Raw genomic sequence first — 12,222 nt, forward strand, 5'->3', positions numbered from 1 at the left:
GTATAAGAATTCTAACTAATAAACACACTTACTGAAGAACAGAGGAAGCAGAGGTGTTGGCCTGGTTGCTTCTTTATTTCCAGACACTGTAATCCCTGCCTTGATCTAAACACAAAGGTTTTGTTGTTGTTGTTGTTTTTAAGATATGAAGAAAACTAAAGCCATGTGTGAACACTGTGTGAAGGATTTTCTGGGAGAGAGGCACAGGAGTGTGTGGTGGTTCATCCTGTGGCCTCTGGAGGCAGGCAGAGGACAGGAATTAAACTCTAGATAAGACACTCACTGTGTCACGGTTTTAAAACCTGTATTCCTAACTGTGAGGCTTTTCATTTCTTTTCCTACAAAAGGATAGTAATAGAATACTGTAAACAACGACAAAGCAAGATCTATATCTATATCTATCTATCTATCTATCTATCTATCTATCTATCTATCTATCATCTATCTATCTATCTATCTATCTATCTATCATCTATCTATCTATCATCTATCTATCATCTATCTATCTATCTATCTATCATCTATCTATCTATCTATCTATCTATCTATCTATCATCTATCTATGTATCTATCTATCAATCTATCATCTATCTATCTATCTATCTATCTATCTATCATCTATCTATCATCTATCTATCTATCTATCTATCTATCTATCTATCTATCATCTATCTATCTATCTATCTATCTATCATCTATCTATCTATCTATCTATCATCTATCTATCTATCTATCTATCTATCTATCATCTATCTATCTATCTACCTATCATCTATCTGTAAAATGTGCATAGAGACAGACAGATTTTTTTTTCTCCCCTCTCATTATTGAGTGACTGGAAAGTCAAGATCCAGGCACCAGCTCGGCAGCTTTCTCCTGTTTTTGTTTGCTCCCCCGCACCCAACCATTTCTACTCCATGTGGGCAAATCCTTGCTGTCTGCTTGTCTACATATTTCCTCCTGTAAAGGCACCTGTCGGTTTAGACTTAGACCAGCAAATGGCCTCATTTTTACTGAATCACACATTTTAAAAGCCCTGTCTCCAGATGTTTTGCATTCTGGCATACTTCAGTGTGTGAATTTCTGGGTCTAAAACCTAGCCTGTGCCATCCTGAAACAGAGAAAGTACTCGGTGAGTGCTGGTTTTATCTCTCAGCCCTCTCTGGAGAGAGAGCTGACAAGTTTAAATTTTATTAAGTTTAAATTTTACTAAGTTTAAATTTTACTAATTTAAAAAATTAGTAATCCTGGCCCTCGGATCATGATGCATATGGAAAGAGATCAGAAAGCAAAAGAGGGGCTACAGAGATGGTCCCACTGTTAAAAATGTTTGTGTTTGCAGAGGATGGGGGTTCAGTTCCTGGTACCCACATCAGGTGTCCTGTCACAACCACCTGTAACTCCACAAAGAACCTTCTGGTCGTCCTGGCAGAAGGCTTACATACATACATGTAAATTAAAATTAAACAAATAGACCTTAAAATAAATAAATACATAAATAAATAAATAATATGAAAGAAAAGCCCAACAAGGCTTCTCTGCAAGTCTTTCAGTGCAGCCAGGTAGGAGCTGGGTGACTTGCTGGCACTCCAGTGCCCAATGAGCTCTGATGGTTTCAGGTGGTGCCAAGATCTCCCCACCGCTGTGGAAGATGGCAGAGAGAGAGAGAGAGGAGTGGGCAGTTCAGGGAAGCTCAATCCCAAAGGGCACCGTGGCCTTTTCTTTACTGGACAATGCTCAGTGGGATGTGGCTTTCATTACTGGTTTCATTTACTTTTTCAGTACAGCCAGAGAAGCCCAGTTTCTGGTTCCTTCTCTTACATGAGGATCTCTGATGTTGGTTGGGTTCAAGAGTGCAGAAGGGGATTGCCTTGGGTAATCAGAGTCTGGTTTTTCTTAGTTTGCCTTTGTTTTGCTCTGGACTGAGAGAAACAGTAAGGGATTGGGTCACAGAGAGAGACAGGGTGTGACAGGAAGATTCTCATTCTGCTTAGTCACAGACCCAAAGGAGACTTAGTATAATTTGAACCTGTTGCACGACATATTCTCCTGGAAATGGAGAACTTGGAGCTCACCTTTTGGCTAGACTAGTGGGCCAGCAAATCTCAGGGTCTGCCTGTCTCCATTGTCCTGGTACCCTGTGGCCCACCCTGGATGTGGGTGCTGGAGATCTGAACCAGCTTGCCTGGCAAGCAGTGTAAGCACTGAGCCATCTCCACAGCCCTTGGATGAGGCTAATTTTAACCTGTGATCCCAGTCTGAACTTTCTGCTACAAATCATCATGTTACGAAAGATCGGAACACTGGATGGTTGAAACCGAGCAGAGCGAACATACCCTACAGACATTATTCATGCACCGGAGAAAAGTTGAGAACACTCAAGCAGGTGTGAGCCATTCCTATTATCAGTCATGAGCAATACCAATCGAACACTTGGAAGCCAGGCTCCTGACCCCAATTAAAAAGCCTATTTTCAAAAGCAATCTGCAGCCATGAGGTCTAAATACGACATCTCCCTTTTTCCAGTTAATTAATAGATGACCCGTTTGCTATATTAGTAGGACACCTGGAATTTCTTTCTTAGCTTTCGCCTTGAATTAGCCAAAACCACCTGGGGTTTATGTGCTCTCCAGTGTGACTTCCACTTCAAGAATAAAACCACTAGCAAGTTATGAGTCTGTGCTTGCTGTTTCTCATCATGTGAAGGAGCGGATATTGGGAAATGGTTGTAAATAGTTCCACAGGCTTCATGGCTTCACTCTGTCCTGGAAGGACCCCGGCACAGTTGTCTGCCTTTGCCTTTTGAGATGGCGGATGGTGAGCAATGATGTACACTGTATGAAGATGGAGCACTCAGAACAATGCCTGGAATATGCAAGGCACTTAGCAAATATTAAATAAGTCATCAATCTCAGCTTTGACTACAGGCCTCATCCTGACTGACAGGTCAGTGTTCTGGTTAGGGGTATTTACAGCTGACGACTTCTCGCCCCAGCAGCCTGCATCACTCCCTCTGGTGCTGTGCAGGACCCCAGCAGCCCTCATCATGCCTCTCAGGTGCTGTCTGGAACCCCAGCAGCCTGCGTCACACCCTCCGGTACTGTGCGGGACCCCAGCAGCCTGCATCACCGCCTCTGCACAGGCCAGAGGAGGAGCAGAAGCTTCTCAGTCAACTCCAGCTTGGTTTCTTTATGTCCTGTGGCCAAATGTGCCATATCTTCAACAACAGTCTTGCGATCAAGTTCTGGTGGGTAAGCAAGACTGAAAGAAATGCTTTCTGGATCCCACGTATAGAATAAGGGTTTCACAAGGCTGCAGTCAAGGTCTCAGTGAAAGGTGGGGTCTTATTTGAGTCAGGGCAGGGAGTTCACATGGTTATTGGCAGCAGCAGGTTTCCCTGCCCTGTCTGCCCCAGGGTTGCAGCTTCTACCTGCCTTCTCTGGTTATAGGCCTCTGTTCCTCCCTAACTGACCTTTAGCAACAGGGCTACCAGTCAGCAGTCAAGGGAAACCTGAGTGACAGACACGGCTATCTTCCGTAAAATAATGTCATGTATGTGATGTGCTTTTTGCTTTCACAGATTTCAATTGGTTAGAAGCAAATTATGGGTTCCACCACTCCTTGAATGGAGAGGGCACGGCAGTAGAGGGCCCCGTGAGAGTCTGTGCTCCGCCACCAGCACTGATGAGCTGCAGCCTGGTGTAAGCAGAAGATGCATACGTGGTTTTGGAGTAAATGGTGGTTTGAATGAGAAATGTGCCCCCAGAACGCTCATGTATTTGAACACTTGGTCCCCAATTGGTGGCCCTATCTGGGAAGGACAGGAAAGCTTTGGGAGGTTGAGTCTTGCTGAGGGCTTGTAAGGGGAGTGGGGTCTGAGGACTTTTAGCCTCACCACACTTTCTGTTCTTTCTTTCAGCTTTTGTGTGGGAACGGAAACAGGAGCTACCCGTCTGTTGCTCCAGCCACCACGCTTTCCTTGCCTGTCATCATGCCTCCTCCCCGTCGTGATGTACTCTGTCACTTCGGAGCCATGAGCCCAATAAACCCTTTCTTCAGTCACTTGTGTCAAGGCCGCACGGCCTGCGATCAATTACTAACCATTTCCGGGCCCGGCTGCTGCCTCTTCCTTTTATCTTCCCTCAGAACCTTCTACTGATGTTTCTGTCCCTCCAGGCTGCTCTCCCCTGAAGATCTGTATTCAGAGTTTCTGGCCATTTCTTCCTCTCATTTTTCTGAAGTTTCAACTCTCAGCGTCACCTTGAGGGTTCAGAGAGCAGCACTTGCCAGCCTCGCTCATTCCCAAGGCTACCCCTGCTGCTGCTGCTGCGGCTGCGGCTGGCATGGGCTCTTTTCCTTCCTTTTCTTGTTCTGTTTGCTCCCTCTTCTAGCTTTGAACATCTTCCCACCTGATACTCTGGAGATTTTCTTTTTTCTTCCAGACATTCCCCGTGGGCACCATTGATTTCGAAAATCCTGCTGAAGCTCATCTCTTTGTAAAGATGTGTATTTCATACAGCCGAGCTTCCCTGCGTGCCTCTGCACTCAAATTCAGAACTTAGCTTGTAACAGATAAGTGTGTGCATATATATGTGCTCATGTACCAGTGATGCTGGAGACTGAACCCAGGGTCTCAGGCCTGAGGCGGATCCTCTGCCCCTCATCTATACCTCAGTTCTCAGTGTGCTTTTCAGTGATTTTCTCCAGTTTGCTCAGTTAAATCCTTTTTCGATAACTGGCAAATACCAAGGCTGAATGATGCCACCACTATTCAAGGTCTCATTGTCATCTAGGGAGAGGACACTTACTTTGAAAACGTCCTTACTTAGATGAGCGAGTGTTTTCTATACTAGAAGCCACTTGTGAATTCCAGGTGGACAGCTCAGTGGGGGCTGGGTGTCAGGGTCAGTTTCACAGATATACGACCTGTGTGGTCAAGCTGTGGTTCACATAGGGTTAATGTCCTCCAGGAGCCCTTGGGGGTAGCGATGCAGTTGGAAGTTGGAAGGACCTTTAGGAGTTAGAGCTTAATGGAAGGTCTGTGGGTGATTTCGTACACGCCTTCCAAGGAGACTGCGGGAGTAGAGTTGCGTGGTCTCTCACGGTGCTCCCGTTCAAGCTGTACATGTTCCTGCTCTCTGACACCTCCATCAGTGGCCTGGTTTGTTGAGATGAATCTCTGGTGAGCCAATTGGACCCTTTCCCTTAGATGTATTTCCTGTAGTACCATGAAGCTGACTAGTCTAACTCTCCGCGTGTCCCATGCTCAGAAGGGACTCGCATTACTGCTCTGTCATCACCATCTCAAAATTCTTGGTAATTCTTTATTTAAATTTGTATTTTAATATAAAGTCCGAAGAGACAATATAATCACTGAACAGAGGAAAACTCCAGAATATGCATGTCTATTGTTCCTTTTGTGACGTTAGCAGCACCCCGTGAGATCTGGAGTCCCAGTGAGCATATTCTTCCCACAAAGAGACGGTAGAGGAGCCAGCGCCCCCAGGGCCATGCTTCCATTTGATTGAGGACTTGCCCGCACCTCGGGAAGACAGCAGCAATGTTATAACGCAACAAATCACCAGGCAAGCTACTGCGTCTCCTCTTACTCACACCATTTCCCCATTAGTCCGGAACTTCCTCTCAAAATGATGGCCTAGCAACAAAGAGCAAAGGGGACACCTGTGGCTCCTCTTCCTTTCAGTTTGTCCTTTCTCACCCGAAGCTGAAGGTAGGGAAGAAATAAAAGCTGCCTCGCCTGTCTTGTGCAGTGTTGCATGGCTCTGCAAGAACAGGATACAGATGTGTGGACAAGCTGTGGAATCCAGGCTGTAGAGTTTCAGTGATCCTCTCATAAATTCTATGCCTCTATGTTTTCATGTGAAGCTGGCAGTACGCAGCAGAAACACGACAATTAAATTCCTCCCAGTATTTTATTTGCTCATACACTTCCTTAAATAGCACATTAATAATCAATTGTGATGAGAGAGTGTATAGGCAAATGGTGAAAAGCTTCATCATAGCTGTGTAAATACATATACATTGTATGCAGCTCCCGTCCAGGAGCTCTGGAACACCCCTGTCTGAAGGATATTTTCTCTGTAGGACACGCTACAGATTTCTTTGCATTTAGGGACAAAGGACAGTGATTCAGAATTATGCTGTGAGCAGTTTGCTGGCTCACGGGACAGCAACATCATTGGCGAGAAGTATGAAAAAATGAGCCAAAGGTTGCAAAATGGACAGGAGAATGGACACTCATTCTATGGGAGAGTCGAGAGCTGCTGTGTAAAACTCAGCGAGGGGCAAGACCATCAGGAGGGTTGGGTCTCTGATGCTCCACCTCGTGCAAGCCTGTGGGTGGCGGAAATACATTCCAACGAATAGGTGAATTTTTATGTATGGAATCTGTGAATACCGACTATGATGTATACCAGGAAGAAAGTACAAAACAAACAAACAAAAAAAATCATCCTTAATTTTAGTACTTAATGAATTGTTTTGGACTACCAAAGTTTGGTCTGAAAATTAATAACCATCTGCTAACAGATGGCACAAGACACACCTATTCCATAGATTCCTCATCGGAGTCTATGAAAGAGGAAAACCCCCTTTATTCTGCTGAGATCAGTCACCAAGACTTGCAAATTGAACTGACAAAAGACAAGTTTGAAAGGGCGAAGAGGAGGGCGCAATCACACACGTAGGTGCCCACTAGGGAGAACTTGCACACTCTCCCAGAGAGCCATGAAGCAGGGTGGGGGGCTGTCTGTGAGTGGCGAAGAGGCTTGGGCTCTTAGGGAAATTGTGAGAAGGTGATTGGCATGTAAGATAACAAAAGCTTGTTGTTCCTAAGGTTGCACAGATAAGAGTGCTGTTTCTCAGAAGGCAGAGCAGACAACTTTACAAACGGAAACACATTTATAATGGAAACACAGATGACAGATTTTCATTAGAAATAGGGAGGCGGGAGAGTCCCAGTCTTCAGGTACAGTGTGGGATGGTGCATCCTGAGCTCCTACGGGTGACACTGACGCTCAAACAGAGGAGCAAAGGTTAATGCTGCCGTCTGAAGCATGAAGTCAACTACATGACAGTCAGTCCAGACTGTCATACATCATCTGATATGTTGATAACCACTAAGGCATGAGTACAGTTCCACAGTGCAAAAGACAGTTCTAGAATTTGTTGACTCCAAATATGAATAAACACAGTAGGAAAAACTGGGTCCAGGTTGCGGCTCGATTGGCACAGTTCAGCTGAGAGGCTTATCTGCTCAGTTTCTAGCTCTTGTCCTTGCTGATGCATAGCCCAAAAATTAGGTTTAGAGGCTGGAGGTGTGCACCCCACACCCAGACTTTACTCTTGTGTTTCAGTGTTGGATTTCAAGTGACAGATTTCCTGTGTCCTATTTACATTATTTTTGTTGACCCCTCCTCCTTGCTGTCCTCTATCCCCCTTCTTCCCCTATCCTGTACCCTCCCATTCCCAGCACACCCCTTTCCACATCAGACCTGTGTACCCATGTCCCCCACCACGGTCCCCTTTCTGGTTTTATGACCTCTACTTACATTTACCCCAACAGAACAACATACACACATGGATTAGAGGCTTGGTCTTAGAGATCACTTGATAGACCAACTAGTTCCATCCAAAGGGACATCAGATATCTTAGGACTCAGGGATGCTTAATTATCTTCATCTTTCTGACTTTTCCCTGGCGGTGATGTCAAATCCCCCTTATATATCCCTTACTGTTTAATTAAGAAATGCCCCAGTATTTTCTTCCTGTTACTTTTGAGCAGATTAGGAGGCAAAAGACATTTAACAGATGCTAAGGATTTTTTTCCAATGATTTAAGGATTAGGAGAATGCCTCTTTTAGAGATTCTGGGTGTTTCCTGGCAGCATCAGCGGGAGTTGAAAAGAATTTAATAACTGATAACTTAGTGAAAGCCAAGAAGCTTTGAAAGTGAACCTTGGCTCCAAAGAGTTATTGCAGATTAAAATGTATTCTTATCCTTTATGATTATATCAGCCAGTGTAGGCTAGCAGGACCGAAACATTCTTGTCTTATACTTGGTAATATAAAGTACCTGTTCATTAAGACATCTGGACCAGCAGGAAGACAGACACGACCTGCCTCCCCTCCAAAGGAAGACACTGTGTTGTCAGTTCTGTAGGTGAAAAGGCGGGGTAAAACAATCTAAGTTGGGATAGGCTAATTACTGTCACCATCTGGTAGCGTGTTCTTTGTGTGAACTCAACCTCTCCTGAGTCTTAAGTGTTCACAGGGTGTCTCACGAAGCCACCTAATGAAAGATTACTTTTAAAATGCTACCTTGAAAGCATTTTAAGACCGCCTTTGTCTAGTAACACAACGTTGCATCTGGTGAGACTGCCATCCTTGTGAAGCAAATCTTCAAATAGTATTTGTTAAGTACTTTTGGAAGGTGCCTAACCGCTGATGTGAGCTGGTGCTAATAGAGAGTCATTAGGCAGCTGTCTTCAATATTTGTGGGAAAGGCCCATTCAGCAAGAAACACATCATTGATTAAAGCAAATACAAAACACTACATCTCAGTCTCACTCCAGCCTCTCTGGGTGAGAACCGAGCTTTTACAATTAGCAACTTGGTGAACTCTGAACACCATTTGGCCAGGGCATGCAACTTTAACATTTCCTTTAACAAGCTTGGCTTAGGAGATTGCCACATTGGGTTAATGAAGTCTCAGTGGGGAGGTGGAAGGAAAGCATCCTTGTAGCCCTGGAGGGTACATACGGAGTAGGTTAGGCGCCTTCTCGTCCCTGAACATCAGGTTACTCTTTTCTCTCTCTGTGCCTTGCCAGTACAACAGCCCCACAATGTTGGGCAGGAACAGCCTAGTGGTCAGGGAAGGTGCTGCTGACACTTTGACCACGGGGTGTGGTCCGTGGGGTAATAAACAGGGAACATGTGATGAGAGAGTTACAATTCAGCTAAGAGGTTGGGTGAGCTCATTCATAGCCAACACAAAGCCACAGTGGCATTTCTAGACCTTAACATGGGATGGAGTCTTGCTAGCCAGTGGGGTACCCTGTGTGTTTCTCAGAGCGTGGGGAATGGAGGTTAAAACCTTATCTCCATGCTCCACAGATATTAATTAATTAATTTAGGTTTTTTTGAGACAAGGTTTCTCTGTGTAACAGTCCTAGCTGTCCTGGAACTAGCTCTTGTAGAGCAGGCTGGCCTCGAACTCACAGAGATCCGCCTTTCTCTGCCTTTCAAGTGCTGGGATTAAGGGCGAGCGCCCCTGCTGCCCGGCTCCACAGATATTTATGTACACACATACGTGTCTCTGGGTACCTCCTCCCAGAGGACAGCAGCCTCCTCAGGCCCCAGGACATGGACTGGAAACATTTTTTCACCTTCTGGGCATGTTAAAGCACACATGTGAAAGACATGGCTGCTGATAGTTTCTCATCTGCCTCATCTACAGTGGAACCTACAAGGAGACAGACCGCTGTTTCCAAAGTAAACTTTTTCCTCCCTTTGTGCTTCCTCCCAGCAGGCTGAGAGCATGCTCTGTTTCCACTCAGAGAACGCCCCTCCCTGGGGAACATGTCTGCTTCCAGGTCCACTGACTTAATCATCTTTTGGGTGCCAATCTTTCACTAGTTGGGACTTGAGTAAGAAATTCAGCTTATCTGTACCTTAGATTCCTCATCTAATTAGAACAATAATAGCTATCCATTCTTGTTGTTTTTACAATGTTCTATTTTTACATTTATTTATTTATTGAAACAAGGTCTCACTATGTAGCCCTGGTTAGCCTGGAACTTACTATCTAGGCCAGGTGTATTGGTCAGAGCTATCTAGAGGAACAGGATTTATAGAATGAATACATAACTACAACACGTGCGCTTGCACACACACACACTCACACGATTTATTGGAATGGATTACAAGCTATGTTCCACATACTCCAACAATGGCTGTCTACCACTGGCAGGTTCAAGAATCCAGGAGTTGTTCTGTTCATGAGGCTGGATGTCTCATCTGATCGTAGGCTCCGATGCCAGTGAATGAATAGACTTGCCAGTGATGGTGAACAGTGAGAGAGGAGAGAGCTTCCTTTCCCCATGTTCTATAGGCTGCCAGCAGAAGGAGTAACCCATATTAAAGGTGGATCTTACCACCTCAAATGATCTGGATTCACGGTAGATCTCATCTCAGAAGATCTGGACTAGGAGTGGGTCTTCCCACTTCAAATGACCTAATTAAGAAGAAAAAAATCCCTATGGGGTGCCAAACCGCTTTGGTTTTAGTTAATTCCAGATGCAATCAGGTTGACAACCAAGAATAACTACCACACTGAGGCTTCAAACTCACAGAGATCCTCCTGTCTCTGCCTCCTGAGTGCTGGGATTCGAAACATGCATCCTCGCACCAAGTGAGTGTTCTGTATTTAGAACAAGATGAACTAATTCATATATGGTGAACGCTGAGCACAGGTCCCAGGCATCGTTATTACGGTGTTGCTTACACTATTTTTCAGCCTATGTTACTGTTTTCTCTTTGATGAGAAGGAACGTGTTGGGATGAATTATGCATCTTCCTAAGCTAATGTCGGAGTACAGGGCTCTGAATAATTAAATGCATTTGAGGAGAATTTCCATCTCGCATCTTATCTAACGCTGCAAACTCTAGAAGAAATCCCCATCTCTATTCTGTAGGCCATGCAAATGTGCACATTTGTGTCCAACTAATCCTTCAAGGAAAAGTCTCCAGGACCAGGTGATCTTGCAGGAGGAGGCCGGGAGCGCTCAGTGGAGGGCTGAATGATTTAAGCAAATGGTTATTTCATATGCTGGGTATCAGCAGGTGACACTCTTTATATCACACTTTGCTCTCTCATGGAGCTCATCCTTCCAGATGATAAGTGGAACACCACAAGGCTTTTATTATTCCAACGCCAGCATCAGATGGAAAACGTTGCCAGTAGCGTTTTAAATTGATAACCGAATGGACGCAGCTCTAAAACGCCTTTCTCTGAGTCGGAGTGGACTCACTGCCTAAAAACTTGAGGCCTGTTATTTCCTTGCATTTTTTTCTACTTCTTTGAGAGGAGAAGGAGGCAAGTTGCCGGAGGTCACAGTAATGCCTAGGGAATGACTGGTACTATCTAATGCAAATCTCATGTATCACGTGTGCTATGTTAGGACACAGAGGAATTCTGGTTTATATGGCCAAGCCAGAAACACTGGTCAATCCTACATTTGACTTTCAAGAAGGAAGGAAGGAAGACAATGCTTATAGTTGGTCTGGTCTTGCTAAGATTGGCAAATGGAAACTGGGGAGCTCAAATTCTTTCTCTCGACAGTAGTGAATGAATCACAGCACAACTGTGCGAAAGCTCTAGCCACTGGGTGTTTCATTTACTGACATCCCCCCCCCCCAAATGCTGAGGTGCAGAAAGACCATTCTCCTGAGGTCCTGTGCCAAGTGCAGTCCATTTTAGGATGAACGCAGGCTCAGGGTTAGTGCCAAGCATTGTGTACTTGATGACGCCAGAGTTGGTATTGGACTCTTGATTCTAATTCCAGAATTTTTTTCCAATGCAACAAGTAGGTAGAATGCTTGTAAGCTCAGGAGTTGGTGTTGACTGAGGTTACCTAGTCTGTTTCGGCTGGGAAAATATCTGGAAAAACCATGAGGGGTTATATGCACGTGAGTATAACTTGATCTTGTAAATGGGTACTATTAAACCTTCAGTGAATTTATAATTTATCACGCAAGCTAAAGACATTATGGAGAGTAAAAGAGATACTGTCACTCATTATACTGGGACAGAAGCAGGGGATTATCTTGAAAAGTCTGAGACACATTGGTTTCTGACCTGTACTTTGTGAATAGATATGAAGATTCTCTCAAGTACTAAAGTTCCTTTATGATTTTTTTATTATTGATTTACCTCACTGTGGGTATCTTCCTTGGCGAGATGAAGCTCACGATAGAGGGATGATTTCTACTCCATCTCCCCTTTACCTCTTCCCATGCTACCCCAAGTCCAGCCTTCTCTGCTCCTAAGACACAGGAGGACAGAAATCACATCCTTGTCCCAGAAGAAGTAAGATTTCAGGTGTGGGAAAGCTACTGCCATTGTTTTCTAGAAAAAGCCAGTTTTGTTTACCTAGCTTTCTTGGTTCAAGTTCTCTGCCCAAATACAGATTGCTTGGTATA

This window comes from Arvicola amphibius, chromosome 13 (assembly GCF_903992535.2).
Source record: "Arvicola amphibius chromosome 13, mArvAmp1.2, whole genome shotgun sequence".
NCBI lineage: Eukaryota > Metazoa > Chordata > Mammalia > Rodentia > Cricetidae > Arvicola > Arvicola amphibius.